We start from the raw sequence: 20,642 nt of genomic DNA, 5'->3' as shown, positions 1-20,642 counted from the left end.
AAGGAATGAAATTATTACTTAGTCCAGAGAAACGAGAAAGAACTTTGGATTTGGTCTGGAGATTTTGACCTGGTCCATCTTATCTCTGTATGTGAACTTGAGCAAGTCACTTCAGGCTTGAGATTTGTCAAGTGAGAAAGAAAGAGTAAGTAATTTCTAAGACTGGTAACTACTACTTTATTTAATTGGAGGTCTTCTGATAAAAAGCCATATACACTAACTTTGAAAGTTACTTTGCACTCAGCAATGTGACAGTTTGGGTAGGTATATAATTTAGTGGTAAAACAATTGCCTACTCAGTGGGAGTGGGGAGCTCCGGGCTTGAACCCCAGCACCACAAAAAAGAAACGTGACAACTTGTATTAAGAGATATGAATTTGCAGTATTATTACATGTAGGATATATAGTGTAGCCATAAATTAAAAATGATAGAATAGATGCTCACATCAGTGTAATGTTGCATATATTACAAAATTGCTAGAAAATATTACCAAAGAATGGAAGTCCTGACATGTAAAACCCAATATGTGTATGACCATTTCAAGGTTATGTCGTACTTTTGGGGAAGATTTCTGTTTACATGGAAAATAGGTAAAGAGGCAAATAAAAGTGAAATAATAATTATTGATGTTTGGTTAGCACTTACTATGTGCCAGGCACTATTCTGAGATGAATTTGTGATCCATCTAGTTCTTAAATTTTACATGAGGACACTAAAATGCAGTTAAGTAACTTGCTTGTACTGTAAATAACATGGTATGAGTAGGTCTGTGTGATTTTGGAGCCTATGTGTCCACATGTATTATCTCACATTTTGATCTCAGAATGCATGTAAAGCCTGTAGTCCCAGCCCTTGGGAGGCTGAGGCAGGAGGATTGCTGTGAGTTGGTCAACCTGGGCTACAAAGTGAGTTCAAGGGCAGCCTGAACTGTAGAGTTAAGACCCTGTTTTAAAACAAAAACAAAAAAAAAAAAAACAAGGCTGGGGATATAGCTCAGTGACATAAACGTCTGCCTGGCAAGTGCAAGGTTACAAGTTCGATCCCTGGTACCGCAAAAAAAAAAAAAAAAGAAAAGAAAAGAGGCATATAGATGAGCTGACTGTGGTGGTACATGGCTGTAATCTTGGCAGTCCAGGATTGAAAATTGAAAATTTCACCCTGGGCAATTTAGTGACTTAGCAAGACCCTGTCTCCAAATAAAGGGCTGAGGATGTAGCGTAGCTCACTGTGAAGGTCCCCTCTAGCTTTCAGTCAGTCTCCAATATGTATCATCCAAAAAAAAAAAAAAATCCTGGGAATAAAATAGAATTTAAATATTTGTTGATTGTTCAATTAGTTTAATGTATTTGCTTCCTTAAGCCATGCGCTATAATATTTTAGCATAATTTTCATCATGTATGTTAATTTAGTAGCATGTACTCAAGTTTGTTGACCTAGATGGCCTAGATTTGAATTGTAGTTCTACTGTGCACTCTCGAGGAAATTTTTTCTGAGTCTGAGCCTCAGTTTAATCTTGTGAAAAATAAGGTTAGCAGATCTGTCTCTTAGGGTTTTGGGGAGAAATTGTTTGTGCAAAAGGCTTAGAATGACATGAAATAAATGCAGTAGATGTTAGCTGTTTCAGTATTATTACGGTTTTAAGTTTTTCAAGTCTTTAACATTTCTTTCAAGTAACATTCCTGTGAAAGAGACAAGGTCTAGACTATTGTATTTAGTTCCATTTTGGGGGTAAGAATCATATAAAAGAATTTGTCTAAGGACATGAGAACAAAATTAAAGAGCAAGCCACTTGAGACCCCTGCTGTCTCTCAGGAGCTATTCCTGTTTCCCATTCTTATTTTCCAATAAATTTTATACTTTAAAAAAATAAAAACTGATTGAAGGGCACATGATGTAAAAGATTATTTAGCTGGATGTGGCATCACATACCTGTAATCTTATCTATTATGGAGGATGAAGCAGGAGGATTGCTAGTTTGAAGACCCAGACCCTGTCTCTGCAGAGAAGGGCTGGGCATATAACTCACTGGCAGAGCCCCTGTCATGAGTAGGGTCCTGGGTCCTGGGTTCTGGTGCCACCAGTACTACAAAAGAAGATAAAAGGGAGAAAAAGGTGATTTAACCCTAATCTGAAATGGAGGAGGCAGGGTTGGGAACATGTTCTGGCAGTCACTTGTCTCGCATAAGCAGGACTAACCTGTGTATTTTAAATGAGAAGGCTGCTCTCAGCTCCTCCTTCCTCCTGCTCTTGGATTTTCTCCTGTTGTTTGAGGGGAGGTGGGGCTGTTGGTAGAGGGGATGTTGCTGCATCATTCTTGTGTCCTGATTGTCCAGTAAGTGGAGAAACAGCATTTGAAGGTATTAGATTTGCTGGAAACTGGGAAACAGCTTTCTTTTTGCGGGGGAAAAGGTGAAATGAATGGAAGACATGAGCTACAAGTATGATTTACTTCTGTCATATGAATTTTTCACAGATTCAACTCTAACTGCTTTGGTTGAATCCCACCCTTTTGTGCTATGTCAGTTTCTTCTTCATCCTTCATAGGCGTTTTGGGGTCCCAGTGCTTTAAGTTTTTTATTTGCTTTGAACAGCCTTATGTGACAGTACTTCATTCATTACACCTGCCAGCACCTGATTTTAGCGCAGTATGTAACTGCATGATCTCTGCATTGGTATAATTAGATCTTGGTCAGACTTAACCTTTTGTTTCATGAAAAAAGATTTTTCTTTGGATCCCTTCTATAAGCACACACATGGAAGTGGAAGCTCTTCCCTAGCCTTGGAAAAACTGGAAATAAGTTTTTGAGGAGTCGTCTTGTATTGGGGTTTCTTTTTGGTTAGCATTTCTCCGTCCGTGGCCTCTCATGTCCAAATCACAGAAACAGTGTCTTTAGCAATGTATGTTGTACCTCTCCATGCAAGGAACTATTATCCTATATGTGAGCAGTATGAGAATCAAAACATACTGAATTAGATTGAATAATGATTGAAAATAGTTGAAGAAATACGTATTTAGTGAAAGAGAGCTTTAGGATTGGAGACAACTGGATTTAGTTCTAGTCTGCTTTTTATACCAGTATGATACTAAGCAAATTGCTTGGCTTCTCTGAACCTCTAAACAGAAATATTTAGTTCTTAAAAAAAAAAAAGACTTGGTTCTTGGTTTAAACAAGAAACGAATTTATAATAACCTAAAAGAATGCATGGTATTGGTTGTACAATCCTTTGAATGTATACTAAAAATCCACCAAATTATGCACGTTAATGAATTTTGTGGCATGTAAGTTAATGTCACATAGTATATATGAGATGTGATCAAAATGTAGTGAGATTTTAATTTTAAAATTTGTTGTATTGAAAGACACACTGTTACTATCCCCCCCAATATCCCTCCTAAGCACATTTCACCATTGTTTTGCAACTTTCATTTTGTGAAGCAGTTCTAGACGTGGTCTTTGGTGAGCATCTTTAGGTGGCATTGTTGTGGCCACCTCCATGTCCTAAAGCAGTTCAAAAGCTGGAAGTGGTGTGCACCTCTAATCTTAGCACTCTGGGGTGTTGAGGCAGGAGGGCGCCAGGTTCAAGCTTACCCTGGGCAATTTAGCAGCTTAGCGAGACCCTGTCTCAAAATTTAAAAAAACATAGAAAGAATAGAGGATATGGTTTTGTATGGAGGTCCTGGGTTCAATCCCCAGTACCATTAAACAAATTTCTTTACCTTTCTTGTTCATTTTGACTTTGGGGAAAGAGCCAGATCCTGTGAATAAGGGATGAGAATGCACTGTAACATTTTTCTGAGTCCTTCCATTGGATGGATCTTGGCAGTTGCATTAACTGTATTTTTTAATCATAACCCATGAAGACAGTCACAAAAGAAGACTTCTGGAGTTGCTTCAGAAAGTGGCACAAATGATGGGATAAGTGTTTGAAGGAAGGGTGGAGTATTTTGGGGGAGATTAATGATCATGTGTGTTTTACTGTTATACATTAAAAATTTAAACATCACCCGTGTATTTTGGTCTTGCCTTGTCTGTATTAGTACTACTTTTCTTTTTAGGGCAGAATAATATCCTATTGTATGATAAAACCAATTTTGTTTATTCATTATTTGGTGGACATTTGAGTTGTTTCCACTTTTTGGCAGTTAGAGAGAATGCTGGCGATATACATTTTTGAATGGACTTTCTTTCTTTCTTTCTTTCTTTCTTTCTTTCTTTCTTTCTTTCTTCCTTCCTTCCTTCCTTCCTTCCTTCCTTTCGTTTTTGAGACAAGGTCTCCTTACATAGTTCAGGCTGACCTTGAATTCACTTTGTAGCCCAGTCTGGCTTCAAATTCGCAGTGATCCTCCTGCCTCAGCGTCCGAGTGCTGAGATCACAGGTGTGCACCAGCATGCCCAGCCTGGACATAGGTTTTCATTTCTTTTAGATACAGATCTAGAGTGGAATTGCAGGGTCCTGCGGTCACTTTGTTTAATGTTTTGAAGAACTGCTGCCAAACTTTTCTTACAGCGTCTTGCACCATTTTATATTCTCAACAGCAATGTGTGAGAGTTCCAATTTGTGCATGTGCTCACAACACTTGTTGTCTCTTTTTAAAATTTTAGCCTTGCTGATATGAGTGCAAAATGGTTTTGGTTTGCATTTGTTTAATGACTAAAGATATTATGTATCTTTTCGTATTTTTAGTTGGCCTATTGTGTACTTTGTTTAGAGAAATGCCTATACATACCCTTTGCTTTTTTTTAAAATTGGCTCTTTATTGTTGAGTTTTAAAAATTCTTTGTATAGCCAGGCATGGTGATGCTTGCCTGTAATCTCAACTGCTCAGAGGCAGTCCCGGGAGCCTGATACAGGACAAGTTCAAGCTCAAGTCCAGCTTGGGAAACTTAGTGGGACCTTATCTCAAAATAAAATACAAAAGGCTGGGATGTGACTCATGGCAGAACACTTGCCTACCATGTTTGAAGTTGTAGGTTTAATGTCCAATGCTTGGAAAAAAATCTCTGCATTCTGGATACTAGTTTCTTGGATAGAAGATTTGCAGATATTTTCTCTGTGAATTTTTGTGTCTTTTTGCCAGGAATACATTTCCTACACAATATTGCTGTCCCAGTTCCTATATTGTCTTTTTAAAATGTTAAAGTTCTGAGTTCCAAAACATAGCCCTAAATGAAAGATTGCTGGTGTGTATTTGTATTGTTGATAATAGTTTATTACATGGCAGCTTCTTGAAACAAACCTGGAGGGACTGGTTTTGTATTGAGACTTCATTAGTAAGCCAGGCTTGGCACTCAGGCAGGGTATGTTAGTGCATGCCTATAATTCCAGCACTTGGGCTGAGGTAGGAGGATTGCCAGACTGGGCTACCATACTGAGTTTAAGGCTGGCCTGAACTACATAGCTAGACTCTTATCTCCAAAATAAAATAAAACAAACAAAAAAGGCATGACACTAATTTCCGCTACTGTTTTTAATTAAGTTTTTGTTTTTTAAAAAGAATATTGATGTACCATACATTCATTAGTATTGGGGAGATATTTCCTTGCTCTTTAAAAATAATGGATCTTTTAGGGTTTGTTTTTCCTCCTTCAGTTATTTTGAAAATTTAAAAAATGAAACAGTTGAATGAACAGCAGTATGAATACCTACATACTTTTTACCTACATTAGTGGTTCTCAAAGACCTGTGCATAGAGTTGTGGGGGCTCTTGAGAGCCTAGAAGGGAGTTGTAGGGTCAGAACTATTTCTGTAATATTAAGATATCATTTGTCTTTTTAAAAATTTAAAAACATTTTTTTAATTTTAAAGGTAGTAAAATACAGCAGAACAAGACAGAACAAAGCCAATCGAGACAGTGCAGTGAAATTGGTACAGAACTTCACAGCAGGATACCAGGATAACAGTAATAGGTACCACAGTATATCTCATTATCTTCACAACAGTTGTCCATCCCATCAGGTATAGCAAAATCAAACCAAATACAGAACATTATAAAACCTATTGAAACTGAATATTGAATAGAGCAAAACAGTCAGAACAAAGCAAAACAGTGAAAATAATATTTGCCTTCAAACAGAAGATGGAAGGAAATCCCCATATTTGCTATATTGCATACAGTTATCTTCCCAAGAGATGCTCAGACCTCTGACCCCTTAGGCTTAGGATGGGGGTGGGGGGTGGGATGTTTGATTCTCAGCCTGCGAGCCTCATGGCAGCTGACTGTTACTCTTCCTCACTGGCAGGGAGCAGGGAGCTTGCTGGCTTCACGCCTCCTTAGCAGGAAGGTGGGCTTGGGCCCTCTTCCCGCCCCTCCCAACATTTGTACAAGTAGTGCAAAAGAAATCAGTGGTAGGTGAAGCCACTGGTGCTTTAGCAAAATGCAGGCAGTAGTATCAAATTGTATTAGTGGTGATTATGCTCATGACACTTTTGTTGAAAACTAGAAATGCCAGTTTACTTGTTTTTGATAAGTAGCTAATTTAAGTTTATTATGTCTTGAGCCTTGATTGGATATCTTTTCAGTATTCTGTGTGATGGGAAGTTCACATGAGGAGACCTCTGGGTATCAAGATGTGCTGGTTATACGTGGAAAAACATTGACGAGATTGTTGAAGCTGCAAGCTAAACCTTTTTCTTTGTGTGAAATATTTTTACAAAGGATGGTTGGCTGACAACTGATTGTTCAGACTTGGGTAGTAGTGGTGAACCTTTGGAGACCAAGTGCCAAATTGCAACCCAAAACCTTATTGATCGCAGAGTGCCAACACTGTAGTTAAACTTGACTACTGAGGTTTTAGTTTAGGAAAAATAACTACATTAATATCTTTGTCTTGAAAGATAAACATAGCATGCATGCCATCAGTTTGCCACCACTGGACTTGGGTATTTGACTGACACTGTGTTGAAAATGAATGAAATGTAGCTTGTCATCCTAAAGAAAATACCTGGTGATATTTATCACTAAAGATAAAATTTGAGTTTTCAGGCAGAAATTGTATTTGGGTAACTTATTTGCCTCAGTGAGCTTGGTAGCTTGACAGCATGTAGAATTTTAAAAATGAAATTGGTGGTAATAGTAACAGAAGCAATTTTTTTGTGGGGGGGGTGTGTGTGCCAGGGATTGAACTCATGACTTCGAACTTACCAGGCAAGCATTTGAGCCACTGAGCTAAATCCCTGGCCCTCACAGAAGCAATTTTTAATGTCATACATTTAAGTGTGTTAGCATTTCAGAAGGTATGCGTTTCATCAGTATTTTCCAGAGGATCAATGTGTGCTTTTACAAAGGTAAAAGATACATTCAAAGAAAAGAAAAATCCATTCAAAGTGAAAACCAGCTGGGCATGGTGGCACATGCCTGTAATGTCAGTACTAGGATCCCTGAGGCAGGGTATTGCTATGAGTTTGAGGCCAGCCTGGGCTACAGAGTGAATTCAAGGCCAGCCTGAACAGCATAGTAAAACCCTGTCTCAAAAAGAAGAAGGGAATAAAAAAGTACAAATAGGTCAAATGTCTTTATGTAACAGTTTGAAAATTTCATTATTATGGCTTCTCATTTCACATTACAAACTTTTAAAACTACCACTTGTCATGTTATAGCATATTATCAAAGAATATCTCTAATCCTTCTTTTCTTTTTTCTCCTCTTCTCTTTTCTCTCTCCTCCTCTTTTTGTTACTGGGAATTGAACTGAGGACCTTGTGTTTGCCAGGCAGGCTCTGTGCTGCTGAGCTATATTCTCAGCTCTTATTTTAAAAGTTATTAAAATACTTCCTTTCCAAATACATATTATGCAAAGTTGGACTTCTTATCTTCAAAACAGTATTTTAAAGTGATTAAATAGTGAGTTAGTTTCTTTTGCTGAGACTCAATGTGTGCCACTCATGCAATACCTGACATTTCAAGAAGAGATTTATTTTGGTGTATGGTTTCAGAAGTTTCGGTCCATAGTTGACAAACTCAAATGTGCAGGAAAGCTACTCACATCGAGGGCCATGAAGCAGCGAGGGAAGAGAGATACTGGATGGTCTTCCAGGTTGTGCTCCCCGTGACCTGCCTCTAACTAGGCTCCACCTCTCAACAGCAAGGCCGCCATGGTGCCTCTAGGACTCAGTCACCTTCCAAAGCCCTGCCTCTGAGCAAGTGAGAGTTTGGGGCTCATTCTTGATGTGTAAGCAGGTAGAACAGCAGACACTGAAGAGACTTGTATTGTAGAAGTGTAAGACCAGTGTTACTCTTACATTTTTTGTTTTTGGAAAATATTTTTTATTAAAGTATGTTAGTTATGTTAATGTATGACAGGTACATCATTATTTTATTTTATTTTGGTACCAGGGATTGAACTCAGGACTGTCCACACTTGCAAGGCAGGTACTTATGCCGCTGGGGTAAATCCCTAGCCTATATCATTATTTTAAAATCATTACATTTAGAGTTTTTGTTTTAACTTCTTGTGTAATATAAATATAACCTACATAAACAAGCTGTTTGAGGGTTTCACTAGAGTATAAAACAATCCTGAAGGTCAAAAATTTGAAAACTTCTGATATAGATTGATAAATGTTAATGTTTTATTACATTTGCTGTATCCGTCTGCCTTTTATTTTCGTGAGTCACAGACCCACCTATATCTGAACTATTTGAAAGCAAGTTGCATATATCATGACCGAAATACCATTACTCATAAATAATTTAGCATCAACATTGTACAGTACCTTATATCCTATGCGAATTACCCAGTTGTTCCTTAAATGTTCTTTATAGCTTTTTCCCCTTTGAGAATCCTCTTTAGGTATCTCTTGTTGATTTGATTGTCATGTCTCTTTATCTAGAGTAGGAGTCTGTCTGGCTATTTGTAAATACAATATTTGGGCTTTGAGAACCAGGCTATCTCTTATGAGGGAAAGCATCCATAAACAATGCATAAATGAACGGGCATGGCTGTGCTCTAGTAAAACTTTATTTTTTTAGATCCTCGATCAAAAACAATCCAGTCAAATTTTTTTGTGTATGTGTCTTTAATAACATTTTCCTTTTGAAGAGTTCAGGGCAGTTCTAATGCCCATAAATTGGATTGTTCACTCATGCTTAGATTCAAAGTAAACATTTTTGGTAAAAAATATTAGATGATTCTGTACATTTCCTTTATGTCATATTGGAAGGCACATATTGTTGATCTGTCCCATTATTGATGGTAAATTTGGCTTTTCCATCCTAAAGGTGTTTACTCTCCTTCGTAAGTAACCAGTGGGAAGGCTGTGAGGTACTGAGTACCCTGCTCCCCAAATAACTGGATTTGCATCCTGCCATAGTCTTTGCCTCTGTCAATTGTTGGTAGTTGTGATGAAAGTTTTTTTTTTGGTACCGGGGATCGAACCCACGATCTCGGGCTTGCCAGGGCAGCCCTTATACCACTAAGCTAAACCCCCAAATCTTTTTTTTTTTGAGAGAGAGACTTGCTGTGTAGCCCAGGATGGCCCCAAATTTGGGATTAACATGCCTCAGACTCTGGAGGGCTAGGATTGTAGGTCTATACCACCACACCCAGTTCTAAAGTTTTTATATCTCCTTAAGTAACAGCAACAATAATAACCATGTTATAATTTCAAAGTCCTCATGTGCTTAGAACACCCTTCTCAGATAATTGTCACTGTAATTCTGTGGTTTAGATTCCCACCATAGAATTGTCTCCCTGGGAGAGCGAGGTTCAAATTTGTCTGGGAGGTTGTGCTGAACAGCTGTCCTCTAGAAGCAGGGTTGCACAATACTGTTCAGTGTCTTTCTCTTCTGAGCTCAAGGCTCTTAAGATGGGATCTGGCCTACCCTGACTGGTAGATATTTTGGCTTTGGGTGGTTTTTCTTGCTCTTTACTACTGTTGCCAATATTTCTTGTGTTTTAATGATTCAGTTTCTGGGTCTTGTATTCTCTGAATTAATTTTTGTCTCATTATATGTTAAAGTTTGTGTTGAAAGCCAACCAAGTAGTTAACAGCTATAAAAATGCACATCATAATTCTCTTTAAGAGAAACATTTCCGGGGCTGGGGATTTAGCTCAGTGGCATAAGTACCTGCCTTGCAAGCAGGCGGTCGTGAGTTCGATCTCCAGTACCGATAAAAAGATTAAAAAAAAAATGAAAATAAAGAGAAACATTTCCCCCACCAATCTCTTAACGAAAATTTTCAAACATATGGATAAATTGATAGGCTACTCTGATAACCTTTTCGCCTGATTTCAGTAATTGTTAACTGTTTGCCTTATACTTACATAGCTATAAGTAGTTGTGTTTAGGTCTGGGGATGCAGCTCAGTGGTAGACCACTTGCTTCACATGGTCAAGGTCTGAGGTCCACCCTGAGCACTAAAAAGGAAAAACAAAGTGTTCCTGCCCTACAGGATAAGATACAGATGTGTAACCTTGTAGACTAAGGACAATGTACTGCATAACTGCTATTCCATTATTACTCCTAAAAATTGGTTTGTTACTAGTCCATATTCACATGTCTCCAGACTTCAGGGATATGTTTCACAGGTTTTGTTTTTTTTTAAAGAAACACTTTCTAGAAGTACAATAGTAGATTGATAAACAGTTGGACAATATTAAGTTTTGTCTTTGGTCTGTTGACATAAAAAGAATAACTGCTGTGTTTATGTGGTGCCCTGAAAGTACTGTAATTAGTTGCATTTCATTGATCAATAAAACGAGGTCACCAGACTGGGGTGGGCAGGGTGGCTTTAGTTTGTGATCAAATATTAAAACTTTGAGAATATCGGTGACGATATGAGTGGTAGAGCATGCATGGGTTCCATTCCCATCACTGCAAAACAACCTTCCCCAGACATCCTCAAGAATATTAATGATGATTATAATAAGATGAAAAAGAAGTTAAAGTGACAACCTAGCCTTACTTCTGGATCATAGAAGGTACCAAATGAATGTTTGTTGACTTAAATATGTGATTAGAGAGATACTGGAAAGGGAAGGACTATTAGTGTCCTCATTAATTGAACATTTATTTGGGGATTCTAGTACATTTAGTCTTCTAGGCTGTGGGAAATAAAAAGGCAGAGAACAGTGTTTATGCTTTTGAGGAGACTATAATCTTAGCTAAGCAGGAACAGATGCATTCTTTTCCTAGTTAATAGTGACTGCCTTCTTTTCTGTGTCAAATAATATTCTAGCCACTGGAATACCTGATAAGCACTACTGGAAGTCCTTGCCTTTATGGAGTTTGCATGGAAGTTGGGAGAGACAAGCAGTAAATGTGAACAGAATAATTTCCAATATTTTAAAAAGTTTACTACAGCTTGGGAGAGGAGTGTAACTTTTACCAGGATTTGATAACAACAAAGAAGTCATAGCCCTAGGATAACTGGGGAAAAGGGGACAAAGGACAAATAAAAAGATCCTGAGGTTGATTTGGCCTAAATAAGGAGCAGGAGGCCTGGGTGCATGGAACAGAGTGGGAGGGATCAGAGAGAGTGGTAGATGTGAGCAGTGAGAATGGGTGGACTTCACTGAAGAGCAGATAGCGTTACCCTGTTTCTTGGGTAGCTGTCATGAGATGGGGAAGAACATTCCAGGCAGGGGATATGTCAAGGCAAAGATAACCTGAGACTCTGTCCTCAGGAAATGTATACCAGATTGTCTAAGGTAGGAAAAATGTGGTGGCTGGCATGCCAGGGATTGAGTAGTGGATTAAGGAATTTATACTTTAATCTATAGTCATCGTGTGCACTCCTTTGAGGTCTTGTTAGTCACATTTGTTCTAAATCTGTTCATTCAGATACTATTGCTGTCTACTGAATTCACTTGAATTCTTTGAAACTCTAATAGCTTTTATCTCTTACAGATGTAAAATCAAATTGTGAATGTGGCATATGGTTTATATATACATACAGAAAATTAATGAATGAATGGGAGTAGGGTGGGTTTCTGCTTTTTGAAACAGGGTCTTGCTGTGTGATTTAGGCTAGCCTTGAACTCACTATGTGGCCCATGCTGGCCTTGAACTCACAGCGGTCTTCTTGCCTCAGCCTTCTGAGGATCACTGACATGCACAACCATGGCCAGCTTGGGGTGGGATGTTTTAGATGAATTTGAGGGATAGAATTTATATCACTAGAAGGAGCTGAATAGTTGGGAGAGTTTTGTTGTTGAGTGATGGGTTGAGGGAAATGTTGGATTATAAGGAGACTTTGCTGATGTTAAAATGTGTTACAAGTTCATTTTTCATGTATCATTTTATATGAATTTTGTTAGAACTGTGCTCATTTGTGTTTGAGGGGCTGCACATGAAAAAAGTGAGCCTAACGAGATTTTTAACTTAAATTTTTTTTGGTGGTACTGAGGATTGAACCCAGGGCCTTTGTGCTGAACTATATACCCTTAGGCTTCTTTTTATTTTGAGAGAGAGTCTTACTGATATGACAAGAAACTTGCCATGTTTCTGGGATTGAACTTAACTTGTGATTCCCCTGCCTCAGCCTCTTAGAATGCTGTGATTACAGACATGTACTACAATGATTAAAAAAAAGAATCTTGACTGTTACTTAGAACACACACACACACACACACACACACACACACACACACACCAATAGAATACTATTAGCAACTAAATATTCTCTTGCACCTTTTCAAATCCCATGGGGTTTAAAAAAGGATTTTATTCCATACCATTGTCAATAATATCATTAATAAAAGCAGTTTATGACATTAATTAGAACTGATGCTATCTTTTAGGATGTTGAGTGTTTTTTCTTTCCTTTGTTTTTGAGGCAGGATTTCATTATATGGTTCAGACTGGCCTTGAACTCACGATATAGCCCAGACTGGCCTTGAACTCACACTGATCCTCCTGCTTCAGCCTCCCAAGTGCTGGTATTACGGACATGTGCCACCATGCCTGGCATGTTGAGTGTTTTCTGTACCCTGTTTTTTTCTTTTTAACTTATAGAGGTTCACGACTGACATACAGGCTTATGCTGAGGTTTATTGGCTTTCCCTAACAAGGAGGGCTTTATGGGTAGCAGAAATTTATCATTGGGTTTTATACATCTGACAATCTGTGTTCCATATGGATGAATGATATAGCATGATAGAGGGCCTTATCTGGGTACAGAGGAATCCAACCCCTCATGTCACCACTTTCTTGCAATCCTTTCTTTTTTTTTTTTTTTTTTTTTTTGTCTTTTTCATTTTTATCGGTACCAGGGATCGAACTCACGACTGCCTGCTTGCAAGGCAGGCGCTTATGCCGCTGAGCTAAATCCCCAGCCCCCTTTCTTTTTTTTTAATCGGTACTGGGGATCGAACTCAAGACTGCCTGCTTGCAAGGTAGGCGCTTATGCCACTGAGCTAAATCCCCAGCCCCTTGCAATCCTTTCTTAAACAAAACAGTATATTATGGAGGTCTGGTTCTGTGTTGTTGAGAGACTCAGTAATGCAATTGGACAGATAGCACTTATATATAAAACATTAATAGTGGGTAAGCCGTCATTCTTCGTGAAGGGTAACCCAAATGGGGTTCATTATGTTTGCTTCAGAGCTTAAGATACAAAGGGCTTTTAATAATGCTGACCTTAGAGGTTAAGAGTCTTACACCAGGGTTTTCTTTAATCACCAAGTTGCAGTTCACACTAAGAGTTATTTTTGTGTAACACTTTATAGCTGTGTTTTTTACAGGTGTCATCACATTTGAATTTCCAGAGCATCATTTTTTAGATGGGGAAGAAGTACGTTTATACTTTAAACTGAGACTTTAATAATTTAATCTCAGACTTTATGTCTCTTAGTGTACTAAATGATTCTGCTTTTATGGCTTTATTTTATATCCAAATTACGGTAATGAATTATGCTATGCTGAGTTCCATTCTGGAATAAATTTAGTATAGTGTATTTTTTAACTGAAAAAAAAAAACTGTGTTTTCTGTTACTTTTTATTATTCAGGGGAGTTGAATGAGCTTAATATTTTGTTTTAAACTTAAAATTGCAGTGATGAATTTCATCCTAAACAGATCCTTGAGTTATAGTTAACATTATACTGTTTAAGGGGCGGGAGAGTTAGCTCAGCGACATACCCTTCTGCCTGGCAGGTGCGAGGTTGTGAGTTTGATTCCCAGTTTACCCCCCCCCCCCATCCTGTTTAACTCCTGTCGATTCAGCAGACATTTATTTCAGGTCTGTGTGTGCACAGGCTGGGAGGTGGGGTGCCTTAAGAATCAAAGTATTAAAGTGAAAAAAAAAAAAAGCAAGAACTTGAAGTCAGCAGATAAGGATTCAGGTCTCAGCCTCGTTATTCATTAGTTGTAAATTAATAAACCCCTTGGGACTTCAGTTTCTTCATCTCTACACTGGTGATATTAATACTAAAATTTTAAAAGTTGTTTTGAGGAAAAGATGAGAGCGAATGAGCGGGGAAGAGTGCCTAGTCCTGTTGTGCTGTATAAGACATTGCTGTGCATAGGTAAAGAGGAGACAGATGTGTGGTGAGAGTTAGCCAAGTCGGCAGGAAGTGTTTGGCTGACCTAATGCAGAGCAGAATGAAGTGATTTTGGCTGCCAGTATATACTGTGCTGTGCTTTCGTTGAAACTTGTGGTGCTCATGCTGGTGTTTCCCAGCACTGCACTGGGCTTCTCACATAGTAGAAGCCAAGTCATTTTCACGGAGTAAGGTGTTTGGTAAACCTCTGAAGGGTTACACTTACACTGCAGTTCAGTTGGGGGGAGATTGCACTCTAGCACAGTGAAGGTCGGGTAACAGGTGCCTTTTTGGATTGGTACTTAGATTCAGTTTCCTAGGTAATATACTCATCAAAGCAGGAATGGCCACCCAGAGTGAAAAGTCCACCTGACAGTGAGTGAGGCCGGTGAACTGAATGGGATGAAAGATTAACAAACTCAGTTTTCCAAAACGGTGCTGCATTAATATGTGAATATTTAGAGTACCCACCATATAAGCATATACCAGACACCATGTTGGCTAGAAATATAATGCAGTAGTGGGGAAACCCCTTTTCTAATGGTGGTACATTCAGGGAGGGAGGCAAATAAATTCAAAATTATAATGAATCTCAGAAAATACAAGAATCGTGAAGAGAAATAGAACAGGAAAAGCAGGTGTCAAATTAGAGAATGTATACTTATTTTTAATAGATTTTAGATAGGATGATATGGAATGTTTCTCTGAGAGGTAACAGACAGAACCCAAGATGAAGCAGTGAGTGACCATTAAGGAAATGAGCCAAAATAGGATGGTTTAGACAGCATTAAGAAAGGTCCTTTGTGTGAAAAGTAGCAATTGCTGACTTCCCAAGTTGCTTTATGAGGAGGAAGAGAGGGTGATTGATCACCTTGTTGAGTGAATGTAGCCAGCTCATGTTTATTCTAAAATAGGTCTGCTAAAGGGAGGGAGTAGATCTGAAACTCCTGAAAATCAGCCCACACCTTATCTCTGGGACACACACATTGTGTTATAGGCTCTTTACCTGTCCGGAAAACGTACATATAGGCATCCAGGAAACCTAACAATTTTTGCCCCTTCATAGTGTTTTTAAAAGAATAGTCTTTTCACTGTCTTTATCAAATAGAAATGCAGTCTATCAGTGCCACCACAGATCCACTTAATAAGAATATTTGAGGATAGTAACTGGGTGTTGACAATTTTGATAAGTACCCAGGCATTTCCTATCCATACTAAGGTTTGAAAATTGTTATTTGTAATGTTATTGATAGAAATCATTTTTACCTCATAGGAAAAATAGTGAGCAGGCATGCAAGTATCTGCTTATTTAAGGCTTCCTTCCTTCCTTCCTTCCTTCCTTCCTTCCTTCCTTCCTTCCTTCCTTCCTAATACAGAGTCTCACTATAGTTTAGGCTGGCCTTGAACTCACCATGTAACCCAGACTGGCCTTGAATTTGTGGTAATCCTCCTCCGTAAGCCTCCCGAGTGCAAGGATTACAGGCATGTGCTAACCATGCCTGGGTATTTAAGTTTCTTTGTTTTCTTTTGCATTGATTTAATTCTTGGATTTAGTCTGATACAGTTTATCCTCTATTTTAAGATATGCTATTAAAAAACTTTCATGATAAAATATAGTATGGTATTAACACAAACAGCTTTATGGAGCAGTGAAACACAAAGGATGCAGAAATTGTGAGGGGGCACATCTGATCTTTGACAAAGGGGCCAAAACAATATGGACAGCCTCTTTAATGAATGGTGTTGGGAAAACTGTTGCTCTGCATGTAGAAGACTGAATCTAGACCTATGTCATCGTGTACTAAACTAAAAAGGATCAACGCTCTATTAAAACAGAAACAATTTATTGGAAGGTAAAATAGGTAAAACTCTTGAAGGCATAGGCATAGCTTAAGACTTTCCAAACAGAAGTCCAGCTACACAAAAATAACGTCAAGAATCAACAAATTGGGCTAGTGTACTAGTGCATGGCTGTAGTCTCAGCACTTGGGAGACTGAGGCAGGAGGATTTCCACAAGATTGAGCCCAGACTTGGCCACAAAGTGAGTTCAAGACCATCCTGAACCTCAAAAGTCTAAAAAAGACAAAAAAAAAAAAAAAAAAAATCAAACTGTATTATCTCAAATTAAAAAGCTTCTGCACAGCAAAGGAACAACCAAAAGAGTGAAGGGACAACCTACAGAATGGGAAAAAACCTTTGCTGGCTATTTCTCAGAAGACTAATATTTAAAATATATAAAGAACTAAAAAAGATTAAGACGCCCTCCCATGAAAGACTTAGTCTAAAACCGAGCAGTTGAAATGAATAGATTTGTCTCAGAACAAATGCAAATGGCCAATAAATACATGAAAAAATGTTCTACATTTCTGGCCATTAGAAAAATGGAGATTAAAACACTGGGATTCTATCTTCAGAAAGAATAGCTTTCAAGAAATCAAATAATAAGAAATGCTGGCAAGGCTGTGAGGGGAAAAATGTTGATGGGAATGTAAAGTAGAACAACTACCACAGCAGTCAGTATGGAAGTTCCTTAAACTAAACCTGGAAATTACATTCCATCCAGCTATTCCCCTTCTAGGTATATTCTCCAAAGAGTTCAAGGCATCATATTGTAGTGTTACATGTATACCCATGTTTATAGCAGCGTAGTTTATATTAGCTATATCTGGGAAGCAGGCCAAATGCCCAACAGATAAATGGAGAAAGACTATGTGATAATTGTACACAGTGGATGTCTTAATTACTTTTGTTGCTGGGATAAAATACCCACCACTCAAAATGAAGGAAGGAAAGTTTTATTTAAGTCACAGTTTGTAGAGGTTTCATTCCTTTATCAGTTGACTCCAAAACAGGGTGGCATGGCTTAGGGACAACACTGTAAGGCAGCAGAAGACAGCAAAAGCACCAAGAGCAAAAGGGGTAAGGAGAGCAAGCCTCTTTTCCTCCCTTATATTGTAAGCAGGCTATCTCCCACTAGGGCAGTGTAGTACTCACAACATTTCTGTGCCCTCCTCTTGCACAGGATAAGGATGTTTACAAAATGAGGATCCTAGCTCCCTCCTGAGTCCCTAAATTAAACTTCACAAGTTGACACAATATATCAACCATTATAATCCACCCCTTGTTAGCTTGGCAGCCAGATATATTTCTTTGAACAGGTGTCCAAATATAAAGACACGCTTATTTGTATCATTTCACAACTTGGACATTATAGTGCAAATTTAACAGTCCTTAAGAGCCAGTATTACCTCTGTCAACATATTACATTAGAACTATGTATTCTTCTCTGGGCCTCCCAAACACTCATGCACATCCCTTTAAGCAAATGGCATTTAGTTCATGTGCAAGAGTTACCTAAGTACTAATGGTTGAAGCATTGCTAAAAATTGCAAGTTCCAAGTCTCCAAGATCTAAGGCAAACTCTTAGCTGCAAGCTCCTGTACAAATCAAAAGTTAAATACTTCCAACATTCAGTGGCACAGGATAAACATTTTCATTCCAAAGCTATAAACAGGATACAAAGGAATGGGACCAAAGCAAGTCCAAAATCCAGTAGTGTAAACTATAAGTCCTGTAGTTTTGTATCCAGCATCTGTAGCAATCTGTGGCACATTGTAAGCTTTAGAGAGCTTAAATGAGTCCACTCCTCTAGAGAGCTGTAAGCACTGGTGGTTATAGCTCCCACAGCTTCTCTCTTAGGGTCACTTTGCTCCTCCTTGCAGCTTTCCTTTGATGATCGGCATTCCTGGCTTTTCCAGACTTTTGGGGTCTCCACTGCATGTATGGTTTGACCCTTACAATTTCACACATTGCCCTCTCAGGGACATGTTGTCTGGCTTCCCAGGCCTTCTGAAATCGGCATGGAAGCCTTTTAAATCTGCATTCTGTATGCACCTAAAATCAGCATCAAGTGGGTGATTGTCTGCTACCAACTGGCGCAGTAGCCAGGCTTTCCTTTCTCTTGATTGTAGGGTTTGAGTGTCTGGATTACGGGTCACTCTGAATCCAATTCTGAGAAGCAAATTTTCTGTGCTGCCACCATTCTAGAACACAGTGCTGTGCAATTTTCTCCTCAAAGTTTTTCACTTTTGTAATTTTGAGGCTTCAAAGGATTTTGGCGTGCTGCTTCTTGTGATACCCTCAGGCCATCTTTTGTATTCTGTTCTTTCTCAGCAGTCACGATCTCCTCAGCTCCATCTTTGCAGTTCACAGCTTCACAGCTTTACTTGAGCTTCCTTTCTGGCCAAATTTACTTTTATTTATTTAGTTTTTTGGTCTTTTTGAGACAGGGTCTCTCTACAATTCAGGCTGGCCTTGAGTTCACTTTGTTAGCCCAGGCTGGTCTCGAACTCACAATGATCCTCCTGCCTCAGCCTCTCGAGTGCTGGGCAAACTCACATTTTAAATCATTTTGCTGGGCTGTTTGCTCTTGATTCTCAACATAGATCTAGCTAAAAGCTCCCAACAATAGCCATGTCACAGCCTCAACATTCAAGTGCCTTGGATTAGTCCACTGCCCTTAATCTCAACCTTAGGCAAAGTCTCTGGACAAGAGTAAAATACAGACAGACTTTCTGTTAAGCCATAATATACACGATCTGGAGTCTAACAGCCCATGGAGTCCTTCTTCCCAGCAGAACCCCCCCAGGCCCTGGTCTTTACCAGTTTTCTGTTCTTCTGAGTTCTGACCAGAATCTCCCAGACAAAACAGCCTAACATTCCAGCACTGTTGTTTCAGGTGACTTCTCCAAACCTTTCCAAACTCTCCCCACAAGCCATTCCCAAAGACTCTTGAACCACATGGTCAGGTATAGTCACAGCTATGACCCCACTTCTCTGGTACCAAACAATAAATACTGGCGAGGCTATGGGGGAGCATTCTACATTGTTGACAAGAATGTAAACTGCAAATGCATTGTTGACAGGAAACAGATACATTCTACATTGTCGACAGAACAATTACTACAGAAATCAATATGGAGATTTCCTTAAACTAAGGCTAGAAATTCTGTTCCACCCAGATATTCCCTTTCTAGGTATATTCCCGAAAGAGTTAAAGCATCATAGTGTAGTGCTACATGCATACCCGTGTTTATAGCAGCACAGTTCATATTAGCTACATTTTGGACACAGGCTGCATGCCCATCAGTAGATGAATGGATAAAGAAAATGTGGTGATTGTACACAGTGGAGTACTACTCTGCCATAAAGGATAGATGAATCATTTACAGGAAGATGGATGCATCTTGAGGCCATAATGTTTAAGTGAAATAAATCACAAGAGGTTAAATATCTCATAATTTCTTTTATGTGAGAAACCCAAAATGTAAGAGCAAGATAGTAAAAAAAACAAACAAACAAAAAGCAAAAATGAAAAATAAAAGATAGATAATAGGAAATAGGGGGGAAAAAAAGGAAGTAGGGAGATCTTTTGTTGTTTTTCAAGCTAGGATCTCATGATGTGGTCCAGGCTGGCCTTGAACTTGTGGCAATCCTCCTACTTCAGCTTCCCAAGTACTGGCCCAGGTTACAGGCATACACCGTCACATCTGGTTCAGGGAGATAGAGTTTTTGCAAAAGGGAAGAAGGGGGAAAAGGAGATGGAGAGAAAGGGGAAGAAGGAGAGAAGAGGATTGAAAAATGATTAAACTTTGTACCAGCTCTCTTACAATGGCTGTAATCATTATGTACTGCAAACACGTACTAAAAAAAGAAAAATTATGTTGATGAGACAGGAAAAATGCAAAGTTTTGTCCTTCTTTCTCCTATTACTCAGTTTTTACCATCAACCATTTCCTCTGGAAGGAGTGGCTGAGGCCTTGAATGAAGACTGAGTTAGCTATAGGTCGATGTGTGCATAAAAAAACTTGCTCATTCTCAACACTTTTTTGTTGTTATTAATTGAAATTCTAGTTATTTGCCTGTGGTTGAGTTTATATTTTTAAAAAAATCATTATGTCGGGGCTGGGGATTTAGCTCAGTGGCATAAGTGCCTGCCCTGCAAGCAGGCAGTCGTGAGTTCGATCCCCGGTACCGATAAAAAGGAAAAAGACAAAAAAAAAAAAAAAAAAAAAAATCATTATGTCTATACCATGCAAATACATTAATGAAAGAGGAAAATACAGAATGAGGGTACTACGAAAGTGTATGTATGTTTA

At 38.7% G+C, this 20,642-nt stretch overlaps 1 protein-coding gene across 4 annotated transcripts in view; it reads left to right on the top strand.

The window, feature by feature from the left end:
- Luzp1 (leucine zipper protein 1) overlaps positions 1 to 20,642 on the top strand; it is an 85,314-nt gene that overhangs the window by 19,730 nt on the left and 44,942 nt on the right. The window lies entirely within an intron of this gene.

Source organism: Cavia porcellus, unplaced genomic scaffold (assembly GCF_034190915.1).
Source record: "Cavia porcellus strain 051 isolate PalLab524CR breed Dunkin Hartley unplaced genomic scaffold, mCavPor4.1 scaffold_25, whole genome shotgun sequence".
Lineage (NCBI taxonomy): Eukaryota > Metazoa > Chordata > Mammalia > Rodentia > Caviidae > Cavia > Cavia porcellus.
Note: the sequence above shows the minus strand (reverse complement) of the source record. Positions and strands in the feature narration are given on the sequence as shown.